Source organism: Tenrec ecaudatus, chromosome 4 (assembly GCF_050624435.1).
Source record: "Tenrec ecaudatus isolate mTenEca1 chromosome 4, mTenEca1.hap1, whole genome shotgun sequence".
In the NCBI taxonomy this organism is placed as follows: Eukaryota; Metazoa; Chordata; class Mammalia; order Afrosoricida; family Tenrecidae; genus Tenrec; species Tenrec ecaudatus.
In genome coordinates this window covers 32093360-32112873 of record NC_134533.1, presented here as the reverse complement: position 1 = coordinate 32112873, position 19514 = coordinate 32093360, and positions in this window count along the sequence as shown.

Here is a 19514-nt window from a genome sequence, read left to right as displayed (position 1 = left end):
TTTTTGTGTTTCCTGAAGAAAGCTGACTTTAGAAAACTCAAATTTTGCATCGTTTCTCCCATGGAATTTGACTATTAAAAACATGGAGAAATGTGATTTATATCTCTCAATGAGGAATACAGAAAATTCAAATCCTGGAGCCATAGGTTAAGAGGAATAATGAGAAAACAAATTGAGGATTGAAATGAACCAAAAGTAAAACTTGTCTCTCTGTGTCCCTTGCGTAGCGCAACCGGATCTTTGTTGCACAGCAATGTGTGCAATGAGGGCACCCCCTAGTGGTCAGATATGCTAACGTAACTTTTTAGATAACAGTGGCAAAGATGTGTACAAACACAGAAACACGAATTAAAAGTAATACACATGGTGATACTCTTTACACAGTAACAAAGATGAGAGAGGGGGAGGGAGAGAGAGAGAGAGACAGAGAGAGACAGAGAAAGAGAGACAGAGACACAGAAAGTTGCCTGTGTTTTCTCACAGCTGTGTTACCCCCTCATTCGCAGTGGGGGTTCTACGAAGACCACCACTGCTTATAAGCTGCTTGCTGTCTTCTTCTTCTTTCACTCGTTTGAATCATTCTATACTGAATTTTATCTTTTGTTTCTTTATTTTAGACACTTCTTAGTGTTAAATATTTGGGCAAATGCATCTATCACAATTCTTACCCCAAACCCAATGCAAGTCCCTGTGTCTATGTATTTATCCATCCACCCATTCATATCTGTCTTGTATATAGAAGGATTTCATGTATTTCAATAATATCTAGACTTAATGTTTTTTGTTGTTGTTGCTATTTCATGCGTAATGTGCTGTTGAGTTTTATGATGTTTATGTTTTATAAAGACACTGGACTATTGGAAACGCATTCTTAGGTCATCTCCCAAAGGTCTTTGATAATAAGAAGTTGTACATACATTATATAAGCCAGTATGCTATTTCTCCAGAACATTGGCCACTGTCTGAAGTCAGCTAGAAATTATCTATTCTTAACTAATCTCTCAATCCTGTCCTACCTTTCAAGTTCAGGATAGATACTAATGTACGTAATATTCAGAAAGAAACTATAATACTTTTGGAAATCTAAAAGAGCAGGACTGAACTCAGTGGCCACTGTGTGAAAAAAAAAGAGGACTCTTCTCAGTATATATCAAGCATGATTATTTTAAGTTGTTTTCAAGTTCTATTGAGTGAGTTCTAGTCCATTTCAACCCTATGTAGAACAGAAGAAGACACAATTTTATTCATGCACCATCCCCTCCATTGTTCTCCTGTTGGAAGCCATTACTGCCCCCATTGTGTCAGTCCATCTCATGCAGGCCTTCCTCTTTCTCATTGCCCCTCCTCTTCAGCCAGCAGGGCATCCTTATCCAGAAACGGGTCTTTCCTGATAACATGTCCAAAGTGCCAAAGTACAAGAGACAAAGTCTCTCCATGCTTGTGTCTCAGGAGCATTCTGGCTGTGCTTCTTCCATGACAGATCTGTTTCTTCTTTAGGCAGTCCACGGTACCATTGAGGGTGTGCCAAATATCATACTGCCTTTTAAGTTAATTGCACGCAGACAAAGAAAAAGCAGTTTAACTTTCAGTTAGATACACAGAAATTAGACTTTAAATAACATTTACATTGATAAATGTATCATACAAAGTATAAATACAAAATCTATCTTTTACAATTCTATATAAGTAAAATAATTTTATAACAAATTTTCTCTTTATTTTTTTAATTTAAAAAATCATTCTATTGGGAGTCTTAGAGATATCATAACATTTCATAGTTCAATCATCTCAAGCAGTGTTATACAATTGCTACCATAATTAGTTTTTAAATATTTGTTTTCTTCTGAATTCCCCAATATCTTCTCCCCTTTATTCCTTCCCTCTCCCCACCATACACCCAGTAACTCTTATTATTTTTTTACCATATCTTACACATCCGATACATCCATTCCCCTACAATTGTATTGGTTGATTTCATCCAGTGGGGTTAGAGAATCATCAGTGCTATCAGTTCTCGCCTCCCCCTTCCCTCTTCCGTACCTTCCCTACCTATCTTGACTTTCATGTATCTCACAATCTTAAATATACTTTGGGTGTTTGAGAGTGTGTGCAGATCTAAATTTGAGTATTTGGAAAGAGCGATGTTATTGCTGTTACTTAGTACAAATTTATATTTAATTATTGAATATGATTTTCAAATGTTGCTTTCCACATCATTGTGAAATAATCTCAAGGAACCATATTGTGTAATTTCATGTGTATATATATTTTATATTTTTCCTCCCCAAGGTTGTTAGAAAAGAAATAGCATCCAGTGATGTGGTTGTATTTATTTTTTGTTTTTTTGTCTTTAGTCTAATATTTTCTTTTCATCGTTAGTAATTTAATTTTAGACTCCCTTAAAAATTACTATTATGTACCATTTTAACAGATACTAAATCAGATAAAATTGATGATTGTAATTACCGAGCTACTGCACAAACCTGTATAGAAACATTTGCCTACAGGTTGATTTACACTGGATTAAAGAATAGATTTTAATTAAAGTACTAGTGTTTCAGGAGATAAGATCCTTTGATCCTTATCCTACTAATGCTATTACCATGGCTTCTTAATTGAGAATTTTCTAATATTTTTCGTATGGTAATATTTTACATTTTTCATGTTTCCTCCTAGCCATGAAACATGGGTCTGACAGCAACAGTTATTTTCACCCTGTTCCTTAATAACATATCACTCTAATTGACCTCTGAAATTCTTTTTGCTGAACCTCTTGACTAACCTCACCTAGAAGCTATTACTTAAAGTCTCAACTGATGTGAGAGCTAAAATCTATATGCTATCTCATTCTCCAACACTGTGCCTTTATTGAATTACATTTTGCCTGAGATAGATAGATGGTTGAAAGTTCTAGATTGCTGGGCTCCAAATATTAATAACATAGAGTTTGAGCACATATTTCCATTTCCTAGTGTAAAGTACACTTCTCGTTTAAGACCTCAAAACCTAATGTAGAGAACACATCATCAAAATTTACAGTAAAAGTAAACACATAAACAAAGCTTGTACGCAAAGGTGATCACAGTGCCCCTTGCCTTCTTCGTGTTTCCCCGCGGACTAGAGCCATGTGCATTTCTAAACGCTGTGCTTTCAGGCTCCATGTTTTCATCATTTAGAAATCTGAGTCAACATGTCCTCTACCCAGGTGCAAACACATGGGCCAAAGCCCCAAAGCATTGCTGTGTGAACAGCTCTTGGAGGATTTAGAAAATAATGAAATGTCACCAACCAAGAACCCACGAAATGAATCACCATTCTTCAGAATATAGTTCTACATTGCCTTCACCCCTCCTTGTACCTGTTTCCCCATCTTTTAAAGAATACCTGATATCTGAATTAAAATTCATTGTGTCCTGCATTTCTATAAGATTTTGCTAGTCTTCTTCAGTTTTCAGAATCTCTTTTCTCTGATCTTGTTTCTTTTTTTTTAATCATTTTATTGGGGGCTCATACAACTCTTAGCACAGTCCATACATACATCAATTGTGTAAAGCACATTTGTACATTCATTGCCCTCATCATTCACAAAACATTTGCTCTCCACTTAAGCCCCTGGCATCAGCTCTTCATTTTCTCCCTCTCTCTCAAATGCCCTCCCTCATTAACCCTTGATGATTTATAAATGATCGTTTTGTCATATCTTACACAGTGTAATCTTGCTTCTTATACCAATTTTGTTCCGTCAAGAATGTTTCCAGTTTTAGAGGTATGCTTCACCCCACTTAAAGAAATTAGGATGCTTCAAGGCAAGATCTTAATTTTTTTCAGCCACAAGATATGCTAACAATGGGGGGGGGTTATTCTTACCTATCTATGCTTTCTTTAATGTGATATACACCAATCACCATTTGTAAAGAGCTACCTCTTTCTGCAGAGGTATATTCTCTTCTTATTACTTACCAATCTACATTGTGGAGGATTTGTCTCATAAAGAGAGAGATTAAACAACACACGCAATCCTGAAAGCAATCATCATACCTCAGTGAGGCCATGATTTGCATTTATCTATGGGACAATTCAAGGAGCCTTGGTGATTTAGTAGGTTACATGTTTGGTTGTGAATCTCAAAGGAAACCGTTTAAATGCATCAGCTGTTCCGAAGCAGAAAAGCCTGGCTTTAGAAGTGGTAGTGTTTGGTTTTGGTTTTGGATCTGCCACTTTGAGGCTATGTGCTTGATCTTCCAATCCAAATCTAGTCCCTTATTTCTACTCTATGTATGATTCAAATTCCAGGTTTGTCTTCCACCTGTTAGGGTTACAAAACATCAAGCTTTACTAGATACATCTGGGTCTATTTTAGGTTTTTTGTGTGTGTCCATATAATCAATGGACAAAATAAAATCTGTTTGTTGGCTCAGACCAATTTCAGACCATTTCAACAGTTTGGCATGACAACTTGGCTACATAGGTCAGAGATGTAGTTTCCTGTCCCATGTGAAGAGTAATTATCTATAGGTTATATGCTCATGCTTCTAAAATGATATATAAGTAAGTCATATATGCTGTGATCGCTATCATTGGTGGGACACAGTCACTGCCTCTCCTGGGCCACAGCACTCTCATCTTAACTTATGGTAGTGTGTACTAGAAATCTTTGATATATCTATCAGCCAGAAAACATGGTCTTCATTATTGTGCTGTGTGCTTCATCTCATGTATCTGGGAATCCACTCTTTTCCTGTTTTGATATTTAAGGCAGACATATTGTTCTATGGAACTTCATGTTCAATAAAAAGAAGGGGTGGAAAGAGCAAGAAGGAAAGGTCGATTTTGAGTTTGTCAGTGGTGAATTTCCTCACCCAGAAAGAAGTCTTTCGTGTTTTCTGCATGCCTATGCCTTTTTAAGAGGAGTCCTGATGGCAGTGTTGGGCAAGCTTTGGGTTGCTGTATCAATGGGTTCAATACATCAGCCACTTTCGAAGAGTGAGATGAGGTTATCTGCTCCTATAAAGATTTACAAAACCTAAAAAAAAATTTTTTTATAATTGCAAAACCTCAGAAAATCTATGTAGGCTAGCAATGAATCAGAATAAACACAATTTCAATGAGTTTGGTCTGGCAGTGTCTGTAGCCCCAGTGGCACAATGGCTAAGAAAAAGTTATCTGCTTCAACTCACGAGCTGCTCTGATGGAGAATAGACGTGGTGATGTGCAACTGTAAAGAACACAACTCTGAAAAGCCTATGAACCAGTTGTACAATGACTTTTAAATCACAGAGTCAGACTTGACTGCTCACATGCAGTGTCATACATTTCCAGGTCCCTGGCTTTTGAACCAGTATTTGAATTTCCTCATAGAAGGAATTCAGTGACAGAACTATCAGTTTCCCATAGTCCCAAACTGATTTACAAAGGACAAATTTCTTAAAGCAAAAAAACTCACATTTTATTAGACCATTCAAAGCACAATTAAAACAATACATCCTTTTAATTTTGAAAGAAGCTAAGGTGTATTTTTCCATATACCAATGATTATTGTTGGGTGATTATATTATTGTTTTTAAGATTATATATACGTCCTCGGGTTAATTATATATTTGCTTTTCAAAAAAGTTACATATTTGCTTTTCTTTTTCATTCTTTCTTTTTTTAATATTTAGAAAGGTGCGTTGGTGCTTAAGGAGGGCTGCTAACGACAAGGTCAGCCAGCTCCTTTGGAGAAAAAGGAAGTCTTCTACTCCCAGAAGTGATTCTGTCTTGGAAACTCACAGGGTCAGTTCGAACCTATCCTATCGGGTCAATATCTACCCAGTTGTCATGAGAGAGGTGGGGTTGGGGTCTGGGTGGGGGTGTCTGACTGAGTTACTTATTTTTCTTTTGGGGAAATCCTCCAGGCATCTTCTCCATTCGTAAATCATATATTCTAAGGACCCTTTTTTATTGCATCCACTTTTCTTTTCTAAAACATATCACAGTTAGCTTCAACTCATCTCCGAAACGCTGCCCTTCCATATAACCCCTCCTATGGCTCTCTTTGGTGTGTGTCTCGATAGTCACATGTCACTGTCATTCATATTTCACACTTATGACACTGACAGTGACTGTTTTCTGTATATGAGAAGAAAAAAGAAAAATCCCCAACAAAACAATGCTTCTCCACAGACTGCAGCCAATAATTGAAACTCAGTTGCCTTTGAGCTTGGTAATTCTTGGCTTTCCACAGGCGGTCTCCTTGTTGAAAGACTCATGGCAGGCAGATATGCTCACCACCATTATTTCCCAAAAGGTTCCCTCGCTGACAGATTGTGCAGAGCTATCTTTTGGCAAATGTACACCTGTGAACTTGGGCCAGGCTAGGAAAAAATAAATATGTTGCAAGTAAACATTTGTTTAGGCATTTGACAACTGTTAAAAAGACAAAGTCTTGTCTGTATAACTGGGTTTCCATTAATAAGGGCTGATTACACATTTCCCACATGTGAGTTAGAGAATAAGCCTTTATGTTATAAAAGGAATATTTATTTCAGAAAATATTTCACGGAGAGTTTCATTTAAAAGTGATTTTTAAATTGATAACTTTGTTCAAATTAATTACCCAAATGCATTCAATCAAGATTACATAGACTGAGGTTCCTCTATTATTTTCATTTCAGATATATGTTATTAACAAACCAACAAAGATAGAAAGACACAAAGACAGAGAGAGCGAGAGGACAACATGCAGTGCTAGAGAGATGGGACAGATCGATATAAAGGAGAAGACTTCATAAATTTTATAGGAAAAAAATCTAATTAAAAGACAATGGGATTTTTCCATGAATTTACTTGGAGCACAATTATATATGCTTCCAGGAAGAAGTGTGGGTATTATATAGAGACAGAAAAATAACGTAACTATAACAAATGGTATATTGAAAGAACCTAGTTCTGACTTTAATTCTGAAATCTTATTTTGCTTACATGTTAAGATTCATGAGAATTAAGTTTTATATTTGTATAAGCTCTACTGTTCTGGTAAAATATTAGAATATTTTTAATCATGAACTTATTCAGATCGCGGGACAGAACCAGATCTCTGAAATATTTTTTATTAACAAGGACAACATTTGTAGATAGCTTAATTAAAATTTTCACACACCAAAGAAGCGTTCAGGACATCCCAAATGTAAAAGCCTAGATGACAAAAATTGCAAAGGTTCTAAGCATCTGTGAATGAATGCTTTCATACTTGGAGGAAGCTCTATGGTGATATTTAAAGTATTTTAAAATTTATGTTTCATTAGGTTCCTTCAATAATTTCTAACTTGTAAATGGATTTCAAATAAACCCATTTTTAAAAGATTTTAGTTTCTTGGAATTTGAGTTACTGTAGTTTGCACCTACAATTTATAATCATCGATGTCTCAGAAGAAGGATAGCTATGGTTTAAGGTTGTTTTGTCATTTTGCAGATATTCTCCAGATTTTTCCTAAAAAAGATTTGATATGTACCAACTTTATTTATGTAGCGAGCAGCAGTGAGGGGAGAGTGAGGTTGCTGCTTGCTCTTACTGCCGGATCAAAAGTACCAGAATACTCAGAGCAAGGTAGTAGGTTTACTATCCCAGCTTTTGAGTCCCCTATGATATATATAAAAATAATACATGGCTTGAACTATCATATTTTATTTCATTATTGTAGGTAATTTCAGACATGCAGATTTATCCATAACACCATTTGGATGTGGGGGGAGGGTGCAACATTAGCAGACATTCCTAACACAGCAATGGGCAGTGAATCAGAAGTCAAGTCAGGAGCGGGAAAAGAGAGTGTACATTTTTTGAAGAAGACAAGTGAATCTATTGGTAGAAAAGGGGGAAGGCTAACTTCCTAGTGGGGAATAAAGTAACTTACAAACGATTAAGGATTCTAAGTGGGAGTATGCCTCGTAATGTGCTCCGAATAGGTTACTTTGGTCTGAGTTTCTCTACATCTCCTGGGGACCCAGGCCATAGTCATAGAACACAGGCATGTTGGACCTGGATCTTCAAGGCAGACAACACACTGCAATGGCCATACGGGAGGGAAATGATACAGAAATCCTGAATGAGGCCTTACCTGAAACACACCTGTATTCCAGGGACTTAAGATAATAAAATATCTGGTGTGTGAAGAAGCAGAAGACAGCTATACCAAGAATATTGAACTGTTGGTAGACTGTCTAACATTTACTTGATACTTTAATGTCTTATTTGCTGTATTAAGACATATACTATTCTGGCAGACCTGAGTCTGATATTGTCAGAAAATATCATTGTAAGTTTTGACCACCAACTCCATTACTTGTGTAAATAGCATCTATTCACATAAGGATTTATTCTGTACAAAACAATCATCCATGTATTTCGATTTGTAGTTAGCCTATATTTATTAAATCTCTCTTTCTCAGTTATTTTTTGAAAACACTACCATAGGCAATATTCAATGACACTATAAACCGAAGATCATTGTGATACAGGGTGATGATTTGTAAGATTCTATATCATAAAATAACAAAATGTCTCTAAGGTGAACTAGAGAAAGAAAAAAGACAAAGATTCAAGAATTGATTTGGGGCTTGTACTGAATCCTAGTCCAAATCTTAGAACAATTGGTTCTTAAGACATGACCCTGCTAGATGCTCACTCTCAGGAAGAGTTTACTGAAGATACAGATGCTACAGCAAACTGTGGTAAAGAAACTAGGTGGTGACTAGCTATCAGAAAAAATAGCAACTGGGGTCTTAAAGGCTTGTATTAAAACAGGCAGTTATCTAAGTAATCTAACCCCACATGGAAGAAGCACATGAGCCTATGCGATCCAAGAATTGTAATGAACAAAATCCAAATCCTAAGGAGGGAGAGGTATTAGGTCTTAAGATGTGAACATCTAGTTTGCAGAAGGCTATGGATGACAGAGGAAGTCCAAAATGCATTTTCAGGGTCTGATAGGAAAGAGCCTGCAGTGATTTCCCTCTAACCATAACTGAGGGATGGGAATAATCTGTTAATCAGAGGGTATTGTAGAGATGCCTATAGTAATTTAAAATGATAAATCTGGATTGATTGGTTAAAACCTTAAGATTTGATATCCTTTTTGATACATTTGTGCTTTATCTGGTTTTTAGTGTGTTCTGTAGAAGTTTTCTCTACAGAGGGTTTTATCTCTTTTGCATTTTGTCATTGTTGATAGCCTTCTTGACTCTCTACTATGCGTTTTCCTGAGTTTTCCAGTAGATAAAATACAGGATGGGTGAATCTATAGACATAATAACTAGGATAAGGGCTCCTACGGAGTACAGCGGGGTTGGGGTGGCGGTAAGGGGAAGCTGATAGGGAGGAGTACAAGAAGAAAGAAACATTTTTAAACCAATTGTGATAATGATTGTACAACACTGCTTGGTACAATTGAACTATGGAATGGTCTGGGTTAGCTCCTAATAAAATGGTTTGAAAGAAAATAAAAGAAACACCATATATTTCCCTAAAGTCTGGATAGCCGTAACAAATGTGTAGGAACAATCCTTTTTTGAGTAAGTTAAACTATACAAAACATTCTTGGTTTCTCAGAAATAATCAGCCTCCACTGAAAGCAAGCTCTGAGCTTCGTAAGTGAGCTAAAGAAGACTCCTTTCACAAAGAAGGTAAAAGAAAGTCAACTCGTATGCCAGGAGCAGCAGATGGAATAGCTGATGAATTCCATCTACGTGGATTGTCGTACACTCTTTCCTATTTGCTTACATATTAAATGTCCTTATTGATGGAGCATTTTGTCCTTGAGAGCAAGCTCAATTTATAAGAGTATATTGCATAAGTTATACAGAAGACTTTAAACTACCACAAGAGCTAGAAGGATTTTCAGTGTCCCATAGGTTAAGTGGATCCTAACAGTAATGTTAACTATTAAGCATCAAAGCAAATCTATGGTCTCCCAATGGCTAGCCCCAAACAACTATAGATTAGGGATTATAAAGTGTGGAGCCACTCATATTTTCTACTACTAATAATTCATTTTACATACATTTCCATTGATTATCCTTGTGATATATATTCTCCTATAACACATTATGCATAATTCTCCTCAAAACTTCCCTTTTGAATTTCCACCCTTTTACCAATTATTTCAGTAGGTCGCTATTTTGTTATTTTTGAAATTACTTAACTTCTATAATTTATGAAGATATATGTGATATATATAATTCAAATATTTCATTTTTGCTTAAAAAATTTTTGAAGCGATATATGTACATATGCAGAGATAGAAGTATAAAGTATATATGTTTCTGTGTATATATCTTAATATTTTGGCTGTCTGTAGAGATAGAAATATATAGAGAGATATATATGAGTATAATTTTGACAGTGCAAAGGCATTCAATTAAGGGGATCATAATAAATTTTGGATCATATTGGAAAAAGTAGTAAATCCAGAATCCTTGATTGTGACTATTCTTGTACAAAGATCAAGAGACAGTCCATTAAAAAAGTGGGGATACTGAAAATTTTTAATCAGAAAATGTGTGTCTCAGAGTTGTATCTTTTTACTCTACTTATGGAATCTATTTCCTGGCAAATAATGTGATAAATTGGACTATATGGAGAAGAATGTGAGATACGAACTGAAGGAGGACTCATTAACATCCTGTGGCATACAGATCCACAATCCTGCTGAAAATGAAGAGGCCTGGAAGCACCTACTGATGGAGATCAAAGAGCACAGCACTCAGGATGCAGTACACCTCCATGCAAAGATAACAGTAATGTCATGATAATTGAGAGAGATTGAAATTGTCTAGGACTTCCTTTTACTTGGATCCATAAACAACGCTCATAAAGTAGAAAAAGGACATCAAATAATATATTGCATTGACTAAATCTGATCCAAAAGCCTCTCTAAAGTCTTAAAGCTAAGGTTTTCAGTGACTAATCCTTCAGAAGTGTGTAGCCTAGCTCTTTTCCCCAAATTGTTATAAGTCTGGATGCTGTGCTAAAACCTACCCACCATTAGTGACCCAGCTGGTATTTGAAATATAAATAACACAGCTTCCAGGCTCACAGCAACACAGGAGTGACAACATTGTTGGGGTTTGGATTAGAGAGATAGAATCACTGTTTTCAGAAATGTCTGTAGGATATATCAAGAAGCAAAAGTTCCACATTTTAATAATTTTTGTTCAGTAAGGTTTTTTTTATGATTTTCTAGCAAAACGGACTTACACTCATGAATATGGTGTATGCATAATGCATATGTATTTAATTTACTCTATTTTATGTAAATAACATGTGCCTTCTATGTTTTTTCCAAATTCTCCCTCCTAATGAACTATTTTTAGAAATAGGCTATACCATTTCACTATATTTTCTTAAAAGCAACGTGTGAAAAAAGTTTGGCAAAATTGTGCTTACAGAAATACACAGTGGGGGAGGAATGAGTTGGCAAATAAACAGAGAAGGCATATGTTATTTGCTTAAAATATGGTATATATGTGGGTATATGTATATATATATATATATATATACACATAGAGAGAGTAAATTGTTTTTGCATATCCATAGTCAAACTCTATGCTATCAAGTTAACACTAAAGTATAGCATTCTCATGTAGGATTTATGATAGTAGTTTGTGAATTTGTACTGCTAACCTTGTAGGTAGCAGCAAACCCCAATGCCTGCCCCATAGCACAACAAGGGGTCTTTTTTTAATATGTAAAAAAAAATTACTGGCACTGCTATCCACAGACATTGACATGCATAAGAAAACATAACTGGTTCTTATTATTAAGCCATATAATAATTCTTTTACTTGGGCCTCTTATTTTTAAAAAACACATGTCAGAAAGCATGCTAAGGGTAGACATGATAAATATGTAAATGATTTATAGGTAATAGCTTATGTTTTATTTGTATTTCCACATAAACATTAAGTGATTTGGAATAATTTGACTTCTTTCTCTTTTCTGATTTTTAAGATTCATTTGTCCTAAATTTCTTCCGAAGACTTAGATTTTTATCTTCTCAATAAGCTTATTGGTTGCTTTATTTTTTAGATGATCGTTGGATGTTTTACTGATGAAGTAAAGCAGTGCAGTTAATATTATTCTGATATATGTCTTGCTCTGATCTTTCTTTTTCTATTTTGAATATTCTGCCTGTTCATTGTAAAAAAAATATCACACACACAAAACTTGGAAATACAAAGAAAGGAAATAGATTTTCTTGCAATCAAGATCAATAAATAATATATGTCCATAACTTGCATGTTTCCTTAGTTGGGAGATTTTAATTACTCTGGGGCAGCAAAGTCCAAAAAGAGAAGTTTTACTCTCCTTGGGGAATGCATTGTACTCTCCTCGAGTAGTGTGCCTAGTGATGTAAAACAAAACAAATCAGCACTGGTACAGCAGCAACTGGAAAATACATGGCCTCAGAACGTAGAGAGCTGAGAAGAATATAGCAACAGATGCTGAGTCTAAGGGAGGAACAGGAACAGCTTGCTAAAAGACAGTGAGTTTGTGACTCAAAATTTGAGCTACCCATTGAAATTTGACAGAGAAATCAAGAAATTTCTAATGAAAGAAAGTTTCTGCTTTATTTATCAGAAAAAAAAAACAAAATAATACAAAACAAGACAGAGTCAGAAGTATTGTTACTTAGTTCTCCATACTTCTGTTCCTATACAACACAGCCAAGCCGAACTGAGGCCAAGACCTTATTTGGAAAGTCTGACTAAGAGATCTTCTTTATATGAAAATAGCTGTAACAAATTATGTGATTTAATTTTCTTAATCAAGGCTCTTATTTGTTAGTCAAGTTAGCCATCAGCCCTCTATAAAGTAATTATGATGGCATAGTTATTACTCAATAGGCAACAGTTCAAAACCATCAACTACTTTTCAAGAGCAAGATTAGGCTTTGCACTGCTGTAGAAGATGACAGACTTATAAACCCGCAGGCCCATAGGACGCTGTTCTATATGGCTGCTATGAGTTGGAATGGACTCAATGGCAGTGACTTTGAGTTTCTGAGTTGTTTTCTTTTACTTGAAAGGCATACAATGTGCATAGCATTCCAATGAGAGGAAGAATTCCTTCCCTTGAATACATTTAAAAGTACTAGAGAATTGTGGTAGTTACATAATCTGGTGTTCCCTTTTTTGTTTTCCTTCCCACAGTCCAGGAACAGAGTGACTACATTGGCCTCCTCCTTTCTGCCTCACCCCAGCTCTATGCCTGGCAGTGTGGGTAACCATAGGTAAGCAGATAATAAGTTGCAGAAATTAGAGTGTCCCTGGAATATCTACCTGTAACAGAACACAGTTCACCAGAGCACAACTGGCAGGACTGGACGGGATAAAGACAGAAGTGACACAGGAGTGCAGCAGGGGCAGAATCCAGTTTCAGCCAGCCCCAAACCCACTCCACTAATGCAGTCCCCTTCCCTGGGGGACAACACAACCCAGACCTGATACCAGGGCACCACACAGCCCATTATAAAAAAAGGGGGGGGGTGAGGATTTTTTGTAAAAAAAAAAAAACTGCTTTCAATTCCAGGTTGTGGTCCTTTGTGTAACTTTGAGTGGAAGTATCCAGAGCTCTGTCCCTCATTAACATAACAACTCTAATCTTCAGAATACATGCCTAGGACTTTAACATAACAAAATTGGGAAACCAAACAGGTTCTAATAGGCATAGCCCAAGTCAAAAACTGGTTCTACACAGTTCTGAGCTCCGCAGAGAATCTTTAAAAGGCTATAAATTGTAGCCAGAGAGTGCAGACTAGGTCCAAGCTTGTGTTGCAGTCCCACCCTGACCTGGCTGTTAGGAAACCTACAGTCACCTGTCTCAGCCTAGACTCTGGAACCATATCCCTACTTCTGGGGGTCACTGAGTCACCACAGCACCCTGCCTACATAGAAGTTCCACCCACTAACATAATAGGCCACAGGTTGTCTTCGAAAGCACTCTTACCAGTCCCACAGAGAAAGAGCTCAGGGTACATGATCTCCAGAAATATTGTGTGTCGTTCCAAAATTACACCCAGAGAGCAACATAGTTCAACACCCTCAACAACAACAACCAAAAACCAAATCAAAATGCAACAGCTGAGAAAGCCATCAACCTAATGATACTCATAGAAGAATCAGGTGTTGATCTGGTACAAAACAAAACAAAACAAAACAATTTCAGTGTAGTGCTTGGAGTAATACAGTATATGAGGAAAGCAATGCCAAATAAGGATGCAATGATAGAGTAGTAGAAGTCTGTGGTAGAGGGGATAAAGCCCACAATACAGGGAATGAAGTCCATGTACCAAAGGGAAATACAACAACTGATCGATGAGGTAACAGAAACAAAACACAGAAAAACCTCACCAACAGACTAGAAGAGGTGGAGAATTGAATCAGCTACATAGAGGACATTCAGGCAGACTTCAACAAACAGGAAAGATTGTCAAACAAGATAAACAAAGAGACAGAAGAAGACTTGAGGTCAATGCCAGATACTATGAAGAGGAACAACATTTGAATAATTGGTCTACCCAAAGAAGACACAATGAACAAGTCAATAGCTAAATTAGTGAGGGAATTTCCGGAAGCAAACTTTCCCACCTTAATGAATGAGAATCAGAAACTCATACAGGAAGCAGAGAGGACACCAATTAGACTAACCCCCAGGAAAAATTCACCAAGGTACATAATAATTAAATTATTGAACGAGGAAAAAGAGAAAAATTCAAAAGATGAAAAAGGAATCACAGAATCAACCATCATAGTAGATGACTTTAACAACTACTATCAGTGAAAGATAGATCACTGGGAAAGAAGCTCAGCAAGGATGCTACAGAGTAAAACACTAAAATTAGGTGACTGGACCTGATAGACATTTATAGAGCTTTCCATCCAGATGCAAAAACATTCACTTTTTTTTTCAATTGCACATGGCTCATTTTCAAAATTAGATCTCAAGCTGGGAAACAATTTGAGCCTGAGTAAATTCAAACACACAGATTTTACTCAGACATCTCTCTTGTATCAATGTGCCATAAAACTGGAGATCAGCAAATGACCACCCGAAAATCAATTGGAGGATGAATAATGATCTTGTGTGACAAATACTGGTATTGTCCCAGATATAGAGGAAATTAGGAAGTTTCTAGAAACTAATGAGAATGAGAATACAACATACCCAAACCTAAAGGTTACAGCAAAACAGTTATCAGAGGTAGCTTGATAGCAATACGGGCATATATGAAAAAGTAAGAGAATATCATATCTCCAGCTGTTGTTGGAGCAACTAGAACAGAGTCAATATCAAAAGAAAAGAAATAATAAAAAATGTGGACAGAGTTAAATGAGTGAGAATTAAAAACAATGCAAAAAATCAATGCAAAAAATCAAACCCCTCATAGAGGGGTTTAGGAGAGGAGATGGGTCAGTCAGGGTGCGAGGTAGTACCAATGAAGAACACAGCTTTCCCCCAGATCCTGGATGCTTCCTCCCCCCAAATACCATGATCCGAATTCTACCTTGCAGGGCTGGATAGGGAAGAGGTTGTACACTGGTGCATATGGGGGCTGGAGGCACAGGGAATCCAGGGTGGATGATACCTTCAGGACCAAGGGTGTGACGGGCGATGCTGGGAGAGTGGTGGGTGAATGGGTTGGAAATGGGGAACTGATTACAAGGATCCACAAGTGACCTCCTTCCTGGGAGATGGACGGCAGAGAAGGGGGGGGAAGGGAGACTCCGGATAGGGCAAGATATGACAAAATAACGATGTATAAATTACCAAGGGCACATGAGGGACAGGGAATTGGGAAGGGAGGGGGAAAAAAGAGGACCTGATGCAAAGGGCTTAAGTGGAGAGCAATTGCTTTGAGAATGATTGGGGCAGGGAATGTGCGGATGTGCTTTATACAATTGATGTACGTATATGCATGGATTGTGATAAGAGTTGTATGAGCCCCTAATAAAATGTAAAAAAGAAAAGGAAAAAAAAAGAAAATGATTAGGACAAAGAATGTACAGATGTGCTTTATACAATTGATGTATGTATATGTATGGATTGTGATAAGAGTTGTATGAGCCCCTAATAAAATGTTTTTTAAAAAAATCAATGCAGCAAAAAGCTGGTTCTTGAAAGGACCAAGCGAATCAAGAGATTGATGGCAAGCCTAACCACAGAAAGGAAGGAGCAACCATCAATATCGGGGATGAGGGACAGAGCCAAGGAAACCACAACGGACCCCAAAGAGATTAAAATTATAATCACAAAGTACGATGAAAGTCTGTATTTTAATGAATTCAACAATGTGGAAGACATGGACAAATACTTGGAAAAACAATCCCTCCCTAGACTATCTCAGATAAAACTCAAGAACCTCAACAGTTCCACAGTAAAAGAAGAAACAGATATGTTATCAAGAAACTACCAATGAAAAAGCTCCCAGACCAGACGGCTTCACAGGAGAATTCTACCAAGCATTGAGGCAAGACCTCACATCAATCCTCCACAAATTATTCCAGAGCATAGAAAAAGACGGCAAACTCCCAAACTCATTCTACAAAGTCAGTATAACTTTGACATCCAAACAGGGCAAGGATCCCACAGGAATAGAGAACTGCAGACCAATATCTCTAATAAACATAGATGCAAAAATCCTTTATAAAATATTGAGCAATGGAATATAAATGTATGTAAAACATACCATTCATCATGATCAGGTAGGATTCATGCCAGGGATGCAGGGATGGTTATAAATCAGAAAATCCATAAACATTATTCACCACATTGCTATGAAAAATGATAAGAATCACATGATAATATTGATAGATGCAGAAAAAAAAGCATTTGACAATACCCAACACCCATTCCTAATTAAGACGCTCAAGAAGATATGAATTAAATTTATTAGTCTAGGTAGACTAGAGAAACAAAATTCATAGACACTCATATTTTATAAGAGAGAAGCATCCCACATGGAAGCAAACCAAGAAGGAAAAAGAGAGAGTGAGGCCCTATACCCCATATCTGCACAATAAGCCTTAAGGATGACATCCTTCACAGAGCAGCTAAGGCAGGGAGAGAGCTTTAGGACCAACAACAGCTGGAGATATGATATTCTCTCACTGGAGCATATGGTGTCAGAGGGAAATACCAGAGATACATGGTGAGTCTAGTGAGTCTAGTCTGAACCCACCACAGCAGGGTAAACTCCAAAGGGAACATAATAGATCAGACTAGGAGCAAAGCCAAGCTTCAATGGCTCTGGCTAGCCCCCAAAATAGACTTCAAGCTCGGAGGGGCAGTTGCCAGAATGCCCCAAGAACAGTGGGGAGATAGTCATTAAGGTTAGTGAACAGACCTGAAATTAGCTATGCTTTGGGGGGATTTTTTGCTAGTTATTATTATTCATGTATATTCATGTATATATGTAAATATATATACTCTTTCCCAAGAGAAGGCAATGGGACTGGAGGTTCCTGAGAGACTTAGGGAGAGAAGGAGCTGGGTGATGGGAGTGGTGAGCAAAAAATACGGTAGACAGGGGGACAACTAGGGAATTAAAATCAACATTAAGGAGGATGTAGAAATCCTGGGGGTGTTGGAGCAACAGCAATCTAGTTGAGAGGAATTACTAAGAGGCAGAAGAAGGGTGAGCATGATGGTGGGAAAGCTGGAAAATAAAAGAAAACAGAGGAAAGATCTAGGAAGCAAAACTATGGACAGAGGTATAGACATAAGTGTGCACTTATGTAAATATCATATAGTTATTCATAAAAATAGAGGTATTGACATATGTACATATATTTATATTGAGGACAGGGATGAACTTTGGGCTTTTACTTAAGTCCTCCCTCAACACAAGCACATTTGTTCTAACATTCTGTAAAGCTCACCCTCCCAGCACAATCACTGAACACAAAATGGGTGCACAAGCAAATGGTGAAGAAAGCTAATGGTGCCCAGCTAACAAAAGATATAGCATCTGGTATCTTAAAGGCTTGAAGTTAAGCAAGCGGCCATCTAGCAGAAAAGCAACAAACCCACACAGAAAAAGTACACCAGCTTGTGTGATCATGAGGTGTTGATGGGATCAGGTAACAGGCATCAAAAGACCCAAAACAAGCATATTGTTGAGAACGAGGTGGGTCGGCACAGAGACCCCAGACCCATATGTAGACAATGGTACATCCCCTCACAGAAGGGTCACAAGGAAGGAATGAGTCAACGAAGGTGAAGTACAGCACCAATGAAACACACAATATCCCGCTGGTTCCTTGAGGCTTCCTCACCCCCCACTATGATTACCTCAATCCTGCCTTTCACTGTGGGTTAGGTTGGCACATGTACACATGTACAGATAAGAGCTCATGACACATGGAGTCCAGGTCTGATAAACACCTCAGGAACAGAAATGGAAGTAGTGAAATCAAGAGAGTAGGAGGAAGGTAGGGGAGGTGGGTGGAAGAAACCCTGGGGGGAAGGGAAACAGTGGTTGGCGTAAGATATGAAAATAATAATTTATAATTTCTCAAGGGGTCACAAGGTTGGGAGGGGGATAGGGAGGTTAAAAGGAGGAGCTGATACCCAGGGCTCAAAATGGAATGTAAATGTTTAGAAAATAATGATGGTTACGTATGTACAAATATGCTTGATACACTTGATGTATGGATTGTTAAAAGAGCTGTAGGAGGCCCCAATAAAATGATTTTAAAAATTAAAATAAAATATAAATGAGATGGCTTTGGTCTTCTGGACCTTGAACATTTTCACAGTGAACAGTGAAGGAGTCAGGATGAGTCCATCACAGCTTTTCACATTTTTCTGTTGCTCAATTTAGTGGAAAATATTTGCATTTTTCTTGGTCAGATTTCCACTTTATATAGGTTCTGGCTTTCAGATGCTTTACTGCATGCATGAACCTATTGCTGGTTTTGACTCATGATGAGCCCCTATGTTAGCACTAAATGTCTCCATAAGAGTTATTTGGTGTAATTTTTGCCAAAAAAATGGCAGTGTTTTCTTTCAGAGCACCACTAGGTGGCTTTGTACCATAGCGGTTAGTAGTTGAACGAACAACTATCTGCTTCATACAAAGGCAAGTGATAAAGGTGCATCAATAATTATAAATGTTTCCATATGTCCATTCAACTTCTCTCCTCTACTCTAGCCACACTTTCCTGGATACACTTTTGTTGACTCATTATTTCTCTGGAATACATTGTTATAAGGCTAATTCTTTTTTCCCCCTTTCATTCAACTCTCCTGAACAATGTCACACTGTATTGATAGTGGTTATAATTTAGATTTTTAGCTTTCACATTTATGTAAGAGGCCTCCTTGTAATAGTTTTTCTGTTTTACCAAATGCAAGCAAACATCAACCACGAGTCATTTCATGAAAAAACACACAAAATTAAACCAGACCACTATTTGCTTCCATGACAGAAACACTAAAAGTGAAGTAATGACAATATCTATTCTATTCTTTTTGT